This window comes from Pinus tabuliformis, chromosome 9 (assembly GCF_031772625.1).
Source record: "Pinus tabuliformis cultivar Carrire ecotype Pingquan chromosome 9, CPIR1, whole genome shotgun sequence".
NCBI lineage: Eukaryota > Viridiplantae > Streptophyta > Pinopsida > Pinales > Pinaceae > Pinus > Pinus tabuliformis.
In genome coordinates this window covers 1,064,093,418-1,064,110,539 of record NC_142307.1, presented here as the reverse complement: position 1 = coordinate 1,064,110,539, position 17,122 = coordinate 1,064,093,418, and positions in this window count along the sequence as shown.

Genomic DNA, 17,122 nt, shown 5'->3' with positions numbered 1-17,122 from the left:
TCCATCAATGGGAGGGACAATGGGTGACTTTGATTTCATGGGATTGAATGATGGCTGTGGAGCATTAGGTAATAATTCGTATAAAGTGCCAGACTGAGAGTAGACTAGGTCCAAGTACTGGGCACGAGTGATGGCTTGCTCTTCAGTGGCACATCCACCCATGGCTATATCGCAAGAAATTGGGGCTACGAATGCTTTGGTAAACCATTCGGTGAGAAAATGATTGGCTATTTCGAACTTGATCGGTCGGCATCTATGTCTCCATCGTGGATATGATCAAAGATGTGTGTCGCAATGCCTTGCTTAAGTGATGTAAGCAGATAGGTGTCTATTTCATAACGAACCAGCAGTTGAAAATGCATAAGGAAGGCCATGGCTAACGAATTAAAGTCATGAAAAGTACTTCAAGGTAGCTCGATGTACCATTTTGCTGCGACACCCATAAGGGTTCGTTGGAAAAGATGAAGATGAAAGGAACCATCCACGTATGAGTTCAATGAGCACTAGAGGTGATATGTCATCAAATGGGCTTAAGGATCTTCCTTAGCTTTCCCATTGAACTTGGGGTAATCACTTGGTATCTTGGACGGCACCCGAGGCTAGTACGATGAATGAAGGATCATATCATTTGTGAGACGCGATGCATCTGGTAACTCAAGTGTAGCCAAGATAGGTAATTGAGTGTTAAAATGCATGGGAGGTCAATAAGGGGGCCCATAAGGAGGATTACATTCCTACTAGTAAGGATTTTTACCCTGCATTGGGGGATTTTGGCCATATGGCATCTGAGGTTGCCCCCATTGTAGGTTACCTTGACCAAAGGGAGGATTTGAACTAGGAATACCTTAAAACTATCCATGCATAGGTTGTTGATAGGCAATGTATGGGTTAAAAGGCTACTGAGCCTGTTGACCTTGGACATGTGGGTATGGGACCTGTTGTCCTAGAACATAGGGTTGTTGGGCATCTTGTCCTTGAACAAGAGGGTTTTGGACCTATAGTCCTTGGGCATAAGGTTGATATGCTTGTTGCCCTTGGATGTAGGGGTTCTGCACCTGGTGCCCTTGGACAATAGGATTCTGAACCTGTAGGCCTTGGACAAAGAGGATTTTGCACCTGTTGCTGCAAGACTTGACCTTGAACATGTCCCTGCAAGGGTTGCCCTTGTTGATAGGTATGGAAGGGTTGCTCCTGCCTATGTTGGTTTTTCTGGCCTTGCAGCTGCAAAATTTTTCCATGGGTTTACAGAGATTGGCCCTGTGAGGGTATGGGTTAAGAGGTATGAAGAGCATATTACATCTACTACTGCACAATTTACTGCAACTATTGGAAGGACTACCCTTGCGGTTGTTGTAGGTGACCTTGCTGTAGGATAATCTTCCCTTTTTGTTGCACGAAAAGCCCTTGTTGCAACAAAGGTCTCCCTACTTGTTGCAAAAGTTGTCCTTGCTATTTTAAGGGTACTTGAACAGTGCCTGGAAAATTACCAAACTGAATCTGGTTGTAGCCAAGCTAGATGTACTACCCAGACGGGATGGTGTAAGGTTGATTAACCAATCCTTGACAATCGTATGGAATGTAAGAATTTTGGTATTGGACCTAAGCCCCATAAGGCTGTTGATACTGAACATTTTTCGATCCAGATGGATCACCAGGATTCTGAACCTGATGGTACTAGGCATTGCTTGATCCAGTAGGATAAGAATGGTTGTAAATAATACTAGAAGAGGGCTAGTTTATACCAAGCATGTGAGCTTATGAGCTACTCACATTAGTGGGAATGACACCATAGATACATTCAAATTATTCCTCCCAGGCAATGACACAATTTTGCCATTGACTAATGGGACAAAGGAACTGGTAGAGACAATCTTTGAAACCACCGGTTGCGACTGACACATAACTCGGATTGATGGTACAAGAGTGTTTGGGACAGTGGATTGCACTAAAACTAAAGTAACAACTGGTTGGGAGGTCGTGTTCATGATGAACAGACCTGATGTAGGTTTGACACCTGATTCCAAAATAGAGTTATGGTAGAGTGATGGGGCACTTGGCATGCCCGAAACTAACTGCCTTAAAGACACATAGCCAGGTGGCAAGCTAGTGGGAATACCTTATGAATAATGGAAACCCTCAGGAGGGAACTACAGCGACAATTGTTCTCCCTCAACAGTGTATGGATTTGAGACTTCAGACTCATCCGGAGAGGTGACTAGAGCATCACCCTCAGGTTCCATGTCAGGAAACAAATGGCGGCAGGCAGCGGAACATGTACTAAGGGATAGTTCCAAAGGAACACCCGGTTGATCGTACAGACTATAAGCACATTGTGGTGATATCTCAATAGCATCAAAAAGAGGGTTTGGAGGATAGATAACCAGTCCAAGCTGACCATCAGTGGTCAAAGAGTTCTCTGGAGTTCGAATGAGATTATCTGGAGACTCTGGGTCAAGACTAGCAGATGACCCTAAATCGAAAGTAGGTGGAGGATGAGATGAAAATGGTTGAACACTAAAGACAACTGTGAGTTCAACATTATGGTCCTCAAATGGCTTTGATAATTTAGGAGTGGCTCCTCAAACAATCTTTCAGATGAAGAAGAGGAAGAGGAAATGGGTAAACCAAATGGTTCAGCCACGATGACCTTGTCTTAACTGATAGAACAAATAAGTTCAAGACTTTAGAATATCATTTTAAGGGAACTCATGATTTGGTCAAAAAAAATAACAAGATGTTTTGGATCGTGGGAAATCAATTATTTAAGACGCATAAAAGACTGTTGTTCTTTTATTTTTAAAGAGCCGAGAAAGAAACAAACATGACTTTATCACTTTTGATTGGAAATGAGCTCAAAAGGACAAGTGCTCGGATGATATTTTAAGTTTAATGAGTCAAAAATATCAAATGACTACTCTGGATGATCTAGGTAAATAGGATTACCAAGAAACCATGAACTGTAGAATACCTCCTGGCGAACCAAGAAGTACGAGCAGACAATCTCTCTGAATGTTGTGTTTGGTGTATCACGTTCACAAGGCGGCCGAATCAGTTTCATAAGGATAAAAGGGTTGCAGCCTAGTGGGGTCTCCCATTATATACGTGATGGTACGGGGAGCACAAATCTGTGCTAGCGTTGTATAATGTCGAATCTAACGACAACTGCTAGGTTTACAGATGCTAGAACACATCTCTAGCCTAGACCTTCTAGATGTGATCGTTAATGTCAAATGTGCCTTAGGTAAATTCAATTCATTTTAGAGTTGATCTTGACTTAAGTTTTAATTTTCAGGTCTTAGTGATTCTAATCGAAAAACCTAAAATGAAACTAAATGGGACAAGACACTTTAAATTCGATGAAATACCTACACTAGAGAGGGTAGAAACTACTCAATCAAATGTAGACAATCAAGCAACTAAAAATGAAATGATTTTCCACTACTTCACTTTATGAAAAAAATAAACTAATGAAAAATGCATTCCAATTCCTAATTCTTGACAAGCACTTGTCTATTAGTCCTTTCAAAACGAAAAACTTTCTCTTCTTTTTCAAATGCTGATGCAATTCTAGTTTCTAAGAGATGTGAATCATAATGAAGCAACATGCTAGAATTTCATATTTTCTCATAAAACAACGAAACAAACTTTCGCATTCAATCTTTCAATGAGAAAATTTTCGAGACTATGAGCTCTTCAAGTATATGAAAACATGAAAAGAGAAGTTCATTCAGATCGAATAAGCACCGACTTTGCCAAACACAATACTGACAATGTAATCTATGAAGAAAAAGACGTTCAAACTAGTAAACAAAACTTTTTCAAACTTGTGCAAAAAGAGGTTAAATTCGTACAAGGGACCAAGAACAAATGCAAAGAGCAAACGCACCCATAACTAGACTCGATGAGTCCACAAGCTACTGAATGGATGACTAGCTAGATGTCCTAGTGTTGCTAACCACTCAATGACTTGATCAATCAAATAGCAAGATGACAAGCCTACAAGCAAGAAAAACCAAATGAAAAGTAGCTTTCTAATTAGGGAGAAAAATAGTCAAAAGGCTCACAGGGTCAAAAACACAAGAGTAGAACACACTGGCCAAGATTGGGGTCTAGCTCTAATCTTCACTTACAGTAATCGGTGCGACTACCTAACTGACAACAAGCACCACAAGCAGGTCAACGCGACTATTCCTCTGCAATTCACGCTGATCAGCATGACTATCAACCAATTAAATGCATTGTCTAAGGAAACTTAGAAAAAATAAAAATAAAAAAAATTCAAAACAGGGACCAGATCTGCTACTATGATTTTTAGACTTAAGCCAATAAGCAGGAGAAAATCAATAGAGAAAAGGGGAAAACATGAAACTAACAAAGTTCTCATGAAATCATGAAATCCAACACAAACAAAAATATGGGATCTCCCCAGCGGGGTTGCCAATTTGTGGTGAAGTAAAATTATAAGTGCAGACACAAATGAATTCCTCTAGCTCGATAATGGGTCTAGCCATGACAGCTACATTCTATGGAAGATTTCCTTAGGTTAGGATCAATCAAGAGGGCCTACCTCTTGGTCACTTATCCATCTTGATGATGTCCTCGCTTGTTTGCTCCAACAATCTCTCGCTTCCTTCTTCAAGTTCCTGAAACAAGTAAACAACAACAACACACAAACATAATAATAGACAAATTTTAGTCCAACCTACTTAATGAGTCAAGAAGCATCAAGACATGAATACGTAATATTACAAAAAATGTAGGAAATCAATCGATAGTTGCATATATTAATATAAAAGAGAGATTATAACCATTCGTCTTTACATCGTAGTCTTCCTCTGACAAGACCAGGTTCCCACACACTTCTGCTAGCACTTCATGATGGCTTCAAACAACAATAGTTTAAAGACTCTTCCCTCTAGACTTCTCTCCAAACCAAACACACTTCTCCCTCACACAACTAGATGGCTACAACTAGTAATAGCTTTCTTGTCAAACCAAAATAATATACTCACACTCAGCCAACACTCTAACTATGTCACTGCAACTAGTTTGTGCTTGGGAAGAAGGGAGGTTTATATAGGAAATATGGATGGGAGGTGGATCCTCTTCTCATGGGAGAAGGACTTATCTCTTGAGGTAGTTCCATCATTATATGGGAAGGAGCCCAAACTATCATCCTTTACCCCGTCTGTCCAAACCATTTTCCAAACTTCCATTACAGAGCTTCTAGAGATGGAAGCTTGAGCTCTAATTTAAAAAACTTTCCATAACAGGATCGACACAACTAGGACACAGCTCAGTTGCATTGATCGACACGAGGAATAGTGCTAATCTCTACACACCGGTGTGGGGGAGACAAAGGAAATTAGCGCTAGCCTTTTAAATTGGGTAAAACAGAAGCTTCAGGGGAAATGGTGCAAAAGGTAAATGATTTTCTCATGAAGAGGGATATAATGGGATTTTCTCCATGAAGACAAAGCATGTGGGGTTCACTGTAGAGGTCCTCTAGGATCAAGGAATGGGGAGAACAGGGGCAATGAGAAAATTTTGTATAACAAGGCCAAGGATGGAAAACCCCCTTCAGTGTTTACACAGGTGTCATGGTTTTGGAGAAATGTCAAAAATATAGTTGCTACAAGAGTGTTTCTTCACTTTTGGATTTCCCTTGAGAAACTCAATTTTTATCCTATCTAGATCCTTTAAATGAGTTTCTTGATGTTTCAAATGATAACTATATAGCAAGCGATTTCCAATGAGATATTCTGAGTTCAATTTGGAGTTGGGGAACACCTCCATTCCACACCTTTTAACCAGTCTTGCGAGAATGATATTTTGGAGGGTCAAATCAAGCCCATTTTGAAACCTAAATGCACATGTGGAAACTATACTAGATATTATTTCCAATGACCTATCCTGGGTTCAATTTCAACATCAGGAAGGTAGGAAAAGTGGGTCTGAAGATGGCATTGCGCGTTTGACAGTTGGCCTAATTTTTCATTGTTCTTCTCCAGATTTGATTTTTACCTATGGGAAATCAATATTTTACTGATGTAATTGATACGAATGATGTAATTATCATGTTTTTACTATTACCTAGGGTAATTACATTAGGTAAATGGTCTCCATGAGATGTAGTGAATCAATTCACTTAAGTTAAGGATGAGTCACTTTGACCACCCTACACTCTAGCTATCAGTTCAGTTTTTGTTTTAACAGCTCCTCCTCTCATGGATTCGACCCCTAAGGTTAGTATGAGTTGGTTTGAAGCCTATATAATGTAATTTTTCATTCATTCTATAGGTTGGACTCCATTGGATGTTTTAATAGTGTTTCAGACTTTGGCATGGAATATATCGGATGAGTTGTAGCTATTTTGGTTGGATTCCTATGGCATGGTATTTTGATATCGTTTCTTCTTTAATTACATGTGTGTGAATGTTTTTGACCTTTCATGATGCATTTCACTTTTAAATATGTTTGATTTCCAAGGTGTGATAAGCAGAATACATCTTCTATGCTCTGTTTTGGGAAAATCATCATAAATTGTTTCATTTCTTCAGTTTAAAAAGAATTCACGGTTTTCATGCTCTTTTTAGCACCTCACCAGTCTAAACCATTTCATCACTATACTACAAAGTGTTAAAGTAACTTGCCTACCTTGCCCATCAGATGTCTGCAATTCTGATTCTCTTTTCCCCTGACCTAGTTCATTTTTTGACCTAATTCACTCATCCAGTGACTACCCCAATCAAATCGAATCAAACAAACCCTGAACTACTATATATAGCCTAAAAGCCTAATATATCCAGCCCTCTTGGTTGTGATTCTTTGGAGAGAGCCCTCTCTGGCTTGGTAGGGCTAGCTACGAAGTAAAAAGGTTGTTCTATGGTTACCTCAATTGCACTTTTCCACAGCCTTGGAGATCTGGAGGAATGATAACACATTTGAACCAATATTCTCCATGATCAGGTATCCCTGTAGCAAGTGAACTGGTAGCCACTGAAAATGTAAACTCGAACCCTACTATGATGGCCCTTTTCCCTTCATATGGGTGGCTATCTAATTAGTTAGTTGTTTATGGTAACCTACTTCACATACCTATTATAAACATATTTGGGCACATCAACCCAAAACTTATATTTCGATGTATTAGGGTTCATCAACCCCTAAAAGATTTGTTTCATACCCTAAAGAAACATAGTCATTTGAGTACATCATTCCCCAAAAGTTCCATCTGAGAAACCATCCAGAAATAACCTAAATTGAACCATATTGACTGCTCCACTGGCAAAGTGCAATGCATACTGAGTGGCACACTACTAGGGTGTGATGAATACTATTTAGGCCTTCTATAGGGGTGATGGGAAAGGATGGACAAATTTTCAAGGCAGTTTTCTAGGTGGTTGCTCATGGAATCTTCTAGAAACTTCTCTTGTGCCGCTTGCCTCTCTGAATTCGCCCAAGGATGAATAAGGGATCTAAGAAATCTCCAATCCCTTCTCTTGAGGAAACAATTGTAACAAGTGGAATGACACTAATCAAACCCCATGGATGACTCACACCCTTGCAAACATCTATAAATGGATCCCTCATCCTAGAGATCTAGAGGCGGGAATATTGTGAATTGCAAGGAAGTGTTGATAGTTTGTAATTGAGGAAAGAGAATTGTATTGTTGGAGTGATCTTGTTATTTCATGAAGTGAAAAAGGATTGAAGATGGGAGGATGATGCTAGATCAGACAACTGGGTTGTAATTCTCATTTCTATTAATAAATCTCTTCAAGTTTTCTTCCATATGATTATGCAATTGTGAATGTTATCATTTGTGAATGCTATCATTTTTTCATTATATATATGATCATGTAATGTTTATGTTGTAATAGATCACGATGCTTTGACAGTTTTTTGTTGTTGTACTTGTGTAAGTACTCTCCAAGCGTGTTATGTATGGGGAGTAGTTGTAGGATCTATCAAAGGGGAGAGAGATCAAGCAATGTATTAAGCAGAAGTTCCAGGTTGGTTCCATTATCTTTCGCCTATCTGTTACACATAGAATAAATCATTGAATTGCTTTAAACTATTGTTTCCAGGGCATACTGCATGTAAGATCTGTTCGCTAAATGTAAGGTCACACTGCCAGCCAATCTAGCAAAGGTAAATAAAATGGTCCTCAAAGGTCAATCAGTAACATCCCAGATATTAATCTTACCATTTGTATTGGGCTAAGATCCATCCCTGCAGAACTAACGAATGTAATATTTCACATAATCGCCCCCACGAGAAAATCCTGATAGTGAAAGAGGGGCACCACGCCTCAACAATCCGGTCAAAAAATAAATATCCTCAACCATGAAAGGAATAGATTTACCTCTGATGTAGAATACCTGGTCAATATGATCCCAAGCATTGAGAAAATACTGCAACAAACTGATCTGTTGTCTCATGCTGGATATGCGGACGAACTTCAGTAAACCACATTTTCTTAATGCATCCACTGTGCCCTGGTCATGAAATGAAATCATATCCTCCTCTTCATGTTCTCGTTCATGCCATGTGACAACCATCTTGATCCAACAAACATTTGAAATGCAGACAAAATATGAGTTAGGATCCAAATTTGAGCAAAAACAGGTAAACATTTGATGAAAAAACACTATATAAAGATACCTTTCTTCGCCCATCGCACCTTGCCTTTGAGTAAGGTGAGATGCATACTGACTGGCCTGTTGGTAGCTCATTATGCATCGAACCTTTCGATACTAGGTAGGTGCAATGATTGAGGAATGAAATCTTTAAATCCCATGGGCCTAGAAAAGTGAAAAAACTTGCTTAGAATTAAGAAACTATGGAATGAAAATGAAGAGCTTAAGGATAGCTCCTACTTGGTCTTGATGGTGTGAAAAATGGTCCACATGATCTCCTGAAATCGACTGGTGAAATTTGAGGGGGAAAACCGCTCCAGAGCTCCAAAATCCCAAATTTGAAATGAAATGATGAATGTGAAGGGTTAAAACTACTTTTTATGTTAACTATTCATGTACTACAAAATGAAATGTTAGTTTTAGTTCATTTTTCATCCATATATCACTACAACAAAATAGGCAATTTATGCCAAATTTAGCACCAGATTTTAGTGTATTTTTCTGTCATGAAACCATCTGAAGAAAAGATAGATCAACGCCTTAGAATTTAGCCTCTTTGAGGGGGCAACCTCCTTTACATTACATAAATGAACAATTCTTGGATGATTCAAATGACAAAACCTCCTTTCTATATATAGGAGTCTAAGGAGTCACAATATAATCCAGCCGACCTGACCATAATAATATAAAGCCACAAAAATAACAATAGAGGGATTCTATGGGCACATTAATAACAATATGGGGGCAATGAGGGCACAACAATATAAATAAGGGGTATAACTACAATAGTAATCGGGTAATCACTAGTATTATAGGGACCCAACATGCCCCTCTCCTTCAAAAAAGTATTGTCTTCAACGCTTGAGTAGTTTTGGATATTTCTACATAAAATTCTCATCCTCCCATGTGGAATCTTCAACGGATAAGTTCTTCCACTTGATAAGGTACTCTGAAATTGATCGATTTCGTAGCTGTCGAGTTCTTGTTTCTATAACTGCTTCTGGTTCCAATATAATTTTCTCTTCCTCGTCAAGTTTTGGCAATATTGTTTGAACTGGGAGCTTGTCACCTATAACCTTCTTTAAGCATGAAACATGGAAAACTGGGTGCAATCGAGAAGCTGCAGGAAGCTCCAATTTGTATGCCATAGTACCAATCTTTTGCAACACCTTGTACAGACCATAATACTTTGGTGATAATTTATTATCCTTCTTAGCTTGCTTGAGGGACATTTGCTTATATGGTTGTAGCCGTAGGAATACCCAATCACCTACATCAAAATTTCTTTCACTGCGATGCTGATTTGCCTGTTGTTTCATTCTATTCTGTGCCAACACGAGGTTATCCTTTAAGAGTTGGAGGACTTGTTGTTGATGTTCGATGTGATGTTCCACTGCCTGAACCTTAGAATTTTCTCTTAAATATGATGTGATGGATGGTGGTTAATACCCATAAAATGCCATAAATGGGGTCATTTTTGTTGCTGTATGAAAGGAAGTGTTATACCACCATTCAGCCAGAGGCAACCATTTGACACATTGTGTCTATTTATCATATACAAAGCAACGAAGATATCCTTCCAAACATTTGTTTACTATCTCAGTTTTCCCATCAGATTGAGGATGATAAGATGAGCTATGAGCTAACTGAGTACCAAGACGAGAAAATAATTCTGTCCAAAAATTTCCAGTGAAAATGGGATCTCTGTCACTTACAATAATCTTTGGGTTTCTATGTAGCTTTTGAATTGTTTCCATAAATGCAGTAGAAACTGTACTGGCTCTAAATGGATGTGATAATGCACAAAAGTGTGCATACTTGGTAAGTCTGTCAACTACCACCATGATGACACTCTTTCCCTCAGACTTGGGTAAACCTGTGATAAAATCCATTGATAACTCCTCCTAACGTTGGCTTGGAATGGATAAAGTTTGTAGTAGACCCGGTGTCTTAATTGTTTCAACTTTATTTTGTTGGCAAACCAAACATTCTGCCACAAACTTTTGAATATCTGATTTAAGACCATCCCAAAAAAATTCCTTCTTAACCCTGTGGTAAGTTTTTAAAAATCCTGAGTGCCCTCCTAAGGGAGAAGTGTGCAATTCCATAAGAATCTTTTGTTTTAGCTGGGAATTCTTACAGAGGTATAAGCGATCTTTTTACCATAACGAATCATTTTTCTAGCTAAATGTATCAGACGTACTGGAATCTTGTTGTAGCTTTCGAATAAGTGCCCACACTTCTTCGTCATTCTTCCATTCCTCTCTTGCTTCATTTATCCAATCTGGTTGGATGATAGAAATAGCGCACAACAATGCTTCCACATCCTCATCCTTTCTTGAGAGTGCATCTGCCACCACATTTTTCTTCCCTTTTTTGTAGATGATTTCAAAGTCATAACCCAACATCTTTGTGACCCAATTTTGTTGCTCTTCAGAGGATAATCTTTGTTCTAAAAAGTATTTAAGGCTATCATGATCCGTTTTTACCTTGAAGTGTCTTCCCATTAGGTAGGGTCGCCATTTCTTAAGTGCATGGAGTATTGCCAACATTTCCTTCTCATAAATAGCTTTTCTTAGAAACTTTCCCTTGATTGGACGACTTTAAAAAGCAATGGGTATTTCATCTTGCATTAGAACATCACCAATTCCATTTCCTGAAGCATCACATTCCACAATAAAGGTTTTTGTGAAGTCCGGTGTAGCTAAGACCGGTGCTTGGTACATTGCCTCTTTAAGATGTTCAAAGGCCTTTGTTTCTTCCAGAGTCCATGAAAATGCATCTTTCTTCAATAATGTCTTTAGAGGTGCTGCTATTCTCCCATAATTCTTAACAAACTTGCGATAATACCCTGTCAACCCAAGAAATCCGTGCAAATGCTTTATGGATGTGGGGATTTTCCATTCCTTAATGGCTTTAATTTTGCTAGGGTCTACCTTAACTCCTTCATGAGATACAATATGACCCAAATATTCAACCTCCTGGACTCCAAAAAAACAATTGGATCTTTTGGCATATAATTGTTTCTCCTCCAATAGTTGTAGCACCCTATCAACATGTTCAACATGATCCTTCCAGGACTTGCTGTAGATAAGTATATCATCAAAAAATACTAACACAAATTTTCTAAGGAATGGTTTGAAAATTGAATTCATCAAAACTTGAAATGTTGAAGGTGCATTGGTAAGGCCAAAAGGCATGACCAAAAATTCATAATGACCCTCATGAGTTCTAAATGCCGTTTTCAGAATGTCTTCAATCTTCATTCTGATTTGATGATATCCTGAACGAAGATCCAACTTGGTGAAGTAAACTGATCCATGCAATTCATCCAGTAATTCATCAATGACAGGAATGGGGAACTTATCTTTAATAGTGAGCTTGTTGAGCTCCCTATAATCCGGACACATGCACCATGATCCATCCTTCTTGTGCACCAATACTACTGGAGCAGAGAAAGAACTTTGACTCGGTTGAATTATACCAGCCTCTAGCATTTCTGCAACCATACGTTCAATTTCACTTTGTTGGACATAGGGATATCTGTACGGCCTGATGTTTAGAGGAACACTTCCTGGAATCAGATGAATAACATGATCATGATCACGCATAGGTGGGAGACCTTTGGGAGTCTCAAATACCTTGGAATGATTGTCTAGGACTTTTTGGAGATCTGGAGAAATAGATGATTCTAATGTGGAAACATCTAGCGAACATAATTGTGCAATTACACCCCTTTACTCCTTTTTTAGAAGCTTTGTCATACCATTAGAGCTGATTATCTTTCTTAGTTTCCATACAATACCCCTTAATTCAACTTCCTTTCCTTCTGTAGAAAATTTGATGAAAAGTTCTTGAAAATTAAAAGCTATTGTACCTAAGGATTGTAGCCATTGGACTCCTAGTACAACATCAACACCTCCCATTGGCATGGAAAGCATTAGGCTAGTCAATACATATTCTCCCATGGATAGCTTGATATTATGGCACTTTCCAGAGCAATTTATTGTTCCTCCATTTGCAATCATCACTTGACACTCTGGTGCTGGATATTTGTTGTTGGGAAAAATGCCTATGCAGGACGATCCTATCCACCTAAGGTGTGACAGTGCCTTAGCAACAAACAGACACAGCTATTCTAGTATTCTTCCTTTATGAATTAAGAATGAAGAGAGATGGATGGACTAACCGGTGTCTTCCGTTTGTCCCTCGATCCGGTTTCTCTTCTCTTTGAGAGTTCTCAGCCACTTGCCTTCTCGCTCGCCCAGCTTCAATAGGTTCTTGCAAGATCACAAGAAAGGAACACTACACAAAGACATAGATTCATATTCATAACTAGTTCAGGATTAGAAATAAACAAAATACACTAATGCAATCATACATCAAAGACACATCAACATATAGGAGAAACCAAGATAGCTTTATTGATGAATAACAAGGTTCAGGAGGAGATACAACCAAAAGAGTTCCAATCCAGCATCTCCTTCCCAGCAAATGAAATTCCTATCTTCACCTCCCTTCAAAGCATTAAGCACCCAATGATTCCAATCTCAAACCAACATCAATTCTTTGCAATAACAAAATTCCAGCCTCTAGATCTCATGGAGAAGAGATCCATATATAGATGTTTGGAGTGAGGATGAGTCAGCTTGTGATCTGACTAGTGTCCTCTCTCTCTGTCAGTTCTTACTTCCACTTGGAGACTAAGAGCCTCTTACTCATCACTTAGTCGAACTCAGCAAGGCAAGTGTCACGGAGGAAGATTCTGGAAGCTTCCACAGTCTTGACACCTCTCACAAGAGACCCTGACATTTGTCATTTCCCGCTCAGCGCACCCTGGTAGTGCTTCCACCTGCGTTGCAATGCAACTAGCCAGTGTATCCTCTGCATTTCAATGCAGGCAGCTAGTGGAGCTTCTGAATTGATCCTGAATTGACTTGTTTTTGAGCAGTTTCTGGTGGAGAACTTCTATGAATTGTTGTGGTTTGTTAGCCTTGTTCCTCTAGGGGTAGGAACAACATGTTTAGGGACTTTGGATCCCTTGGATTATGGACATTTCATGCTTATAGCTGTAAGGCACAAAAATGTCTATAACAGTTGCCCCCTAAAGTATGAGGTCGTTTATCGGGTGAAATGATTTATTAGGAGGATCCGGAGTTCTTTCATTGCTGGGAGGAGACCTGTAATACAATACAATACAATACATTATTTTCATACTTTTTTCATGATCTAGCCGAGGCGAGCATTCCCATGCTCAGCTTTATAAATTCATTTTCATGTACATATAACAGACAATCGTCTGATGATAGACTGATGATTCTGAAAGAGCCATCATCCTTTTGGTAGGATGATTATCTGTGATGCAAAGCTGTACATTTCCATGTCTTTATTTCTGAATATATATCGCAGCCCGGATGGATGAAACTAGATCCGGGGTCTTCAATATCGTCCGATCTTCACCCTAAGTACAAGTCGATCCATGTGAGAATTGCTCTGAAGTCAAACATGGAAAGACATCGCTTGATTACCAGTCAATGATGTAAACTGTTAACAAGCGCGAGAGGAGTCATTGATAATGAAGATGACCCTCAAGGTACTGCAGTACAATTCACGTGGTGTGAATAGAGGATTTGGCGTCGAACACCACGCAAAATCTTTCGGTCGAAGGTCATTGATGTATACCTGTCGCCGGAAGTGAGAAACTTGCCATTGAGGCATGCAAGCTTCAAAGTGCTGAAGGGGGTGTTCCTAGATCAACTTCTTGGATAATGAGCTGATGTCGACAAGAAGTGATCCGTCAAAGGAGGGCCTTAATGAATCCCACATCGATGACACGGAACGGAGCTAATGATTTTGATGGAGGTGAAAACGATCTGATGACATATGATTCAGGGTGGCGGTCATGAAAGAGTATAATGTATGGTAGTGGATGGGACACAGGTGACTTCTCTGAACGACTTCTCTCGAAAATATGGCGACACTTATGCGATGGATCGATAGAATTACCCCAAATATGGATGGTATGGCGAGACCATGGCGACGTGACCGGTGAATGAAACAACCCAACCCGATTGTGGTACGGAGGAAAAGTGTCATGTTCAAGAGCGAATTGCTACCATCAAAGTTTTCTTGAGTTTCTCCCAATTTTTCCCCAGTCATTGCTGACCAATACCTCTTTATTTTTGTCAAGCATGAGGAGGATAACATATGCTTGTTCTATAACTTGCCCTTCGGGCAAGCCCATCGCTATGTTTTAACGAGCCTAGCGATAGTGAAACTCGTTCTCGTCTAAAGACAAGTTTGTCACTATTTCATGCATTTAACGAGTCTAACGACAAGGATAACTCGGTCCTTTTCATTTTTAGAGAGTCTGAAAAGGTACATAAAGTTAACTCCAAAATTCCTTTTTCGTCATCTAATCCCTTAAGCCCGAAAAAGTATAAAACAATACAGAAGGGATGGATTTTCGATATCTTTAACGAGCCGAACAAAACAAGCGCTCGATCTTTTTGTGCAATAATCCCTCAGGTCCAAAAAGATTAAAATCTAGAGGAGGGATAGCTCTTCCGGTCACTTTATCGAGCTAGAAGGCCAAAACTCGGCAATCTTTTCATATTTTACGAGTCAGATGAAAAGAGCTTAAAGAAGGCTCGTCTTTTGAGGAACGAGTGATAAAAAGGGTAGCAGCTGATTCCAGGGAAGGATTGGAATTTCTAAATCACGGCAGTGTCACAAGGATGGCTAATAAAATCACTCTTCGTAGCTGTTCCTCAAAATGGGTAAACAATCATACGGAGGTGAATGATCGGCCAGTGGAAAAGTGGAGGTGATGGGAAAACACGACCAAGGCTTTAAATGGCTGATGATATTACATTCACGGTGGTTATTTAATGGAATAGTTCATTTTTTAATGAGCTTAAATGCGGGTGGAAACATTTTCTCGGTCTTATGTTTATTTTTTAACGAGCATGAACTATGCGCTAAAACTGCTCGGATCTTGCGTTTATTTTTTAACGAGCATGAACTGTATGCTAAAACTGCTCGATAATCCAGTCATATGATAAGAAAGTCTCATTAAAGATACTATTTTTTATGGAGCTTCATCTTACAAAGCTTTGCCCCAGATCCTTTCTTTATGCAAGTTTGGAAACGACTAATCCTACGAGTTTAAAGGGTTAGACCTACAAGTTTAAAGGGAGGACCTAAAAATTTAAAAAATAAATAGCCGCCCCTTGCTTGCACTCTAAAAGGTTTGCATGCCCCCAGGTATAAAATAGAGTTTCAAGGTTACCTCTACTTCATCTTCCACCAAAACATTTGTTTTACCGAGAGAGGCCTACCTCTTTCAGGCTACCCAAATATTGTTCTGTTATTCTTTCAACAAAACACTTCTTCGGCGGTGTCTACCGAGATAGACAAAGGTGAGGTGCCAAACATGTAGCTTTGACAAGAGAATCATATTCTAGAATAAGCCCTCTTCCAACCACGGATGGGGTACAGACTACTCATATTCTCCCGCGGAAACCTACCCTATACCCAAAGTTTTCCTGCCGAACCAGACCAGGATGCATCCCCCCTGGGTTCCAGTCATATCCTTCTGAATCACTCGCACTCATTGGGAGGACGGACCGTGGCTTGAGACATTTCTTGCGTGAAGAGACCATTTAGGGATGGTATATGACTATTTGCGATGCGTGATCCGGGAAATGAAAGTTGGTCCACGAGCTTGACCACTCTTCCTTCATGCGGAAAACACATTACTCTAAAGAGTGAGGAGACGATGGCTCCCATGCAATAAATATAGTCTCGTCCAAGGAGTAGGTTATAATCCAAGGGTCCTTGAACGACCATCACGTTCATTTGAACGGTCTTCCCTTTCAATGCTATTGGCACATTGGGAAGAATCCCTAAAGGTCGATTGGTTCCTTTATCAAAGCCTGTCAGATTTCTCATTTCAGGCAAAAGCACTGGCGAACCAAGCGCTTTCCAAGCAATAGAGGAAAGGATACTCATAGATGCCCCCTCATTAATTATGGTGCCAGCCATTACCATTCTATATATTTGAACGATAATTCTGAATGGTATGCTTGCTGGCAACTGGGGTCTGCCTAGTTGTTGTGGGGAAAAATGCCTATGCAGGACGATCCTATCCACCTAAGGTGTGACAGTGCCTTAGCAACAAATAGAAACAACTACTCTAATATTCTTCCTTTATGAATTAAGAATGAAGAGAGATGGATGGACTAACTGGTGTCTTCTATTTGTCCCTCGATCCGGTTTCTTTTCTCTTTGGGAGTTCCCAGCTACTTGCCTTCTCGCTCGCCCAGCTTCAAGAGGTTTCTGCAAGATCACAAGAAGAGAACACTACACAAAGACATAGATTCATATTCATAACTAGTTCAGGATTAGAAATAAACTAAACATACTAATGCAATCATACATCAAAGATACATCAGTATATAGGAGAAACCAAGATAGCT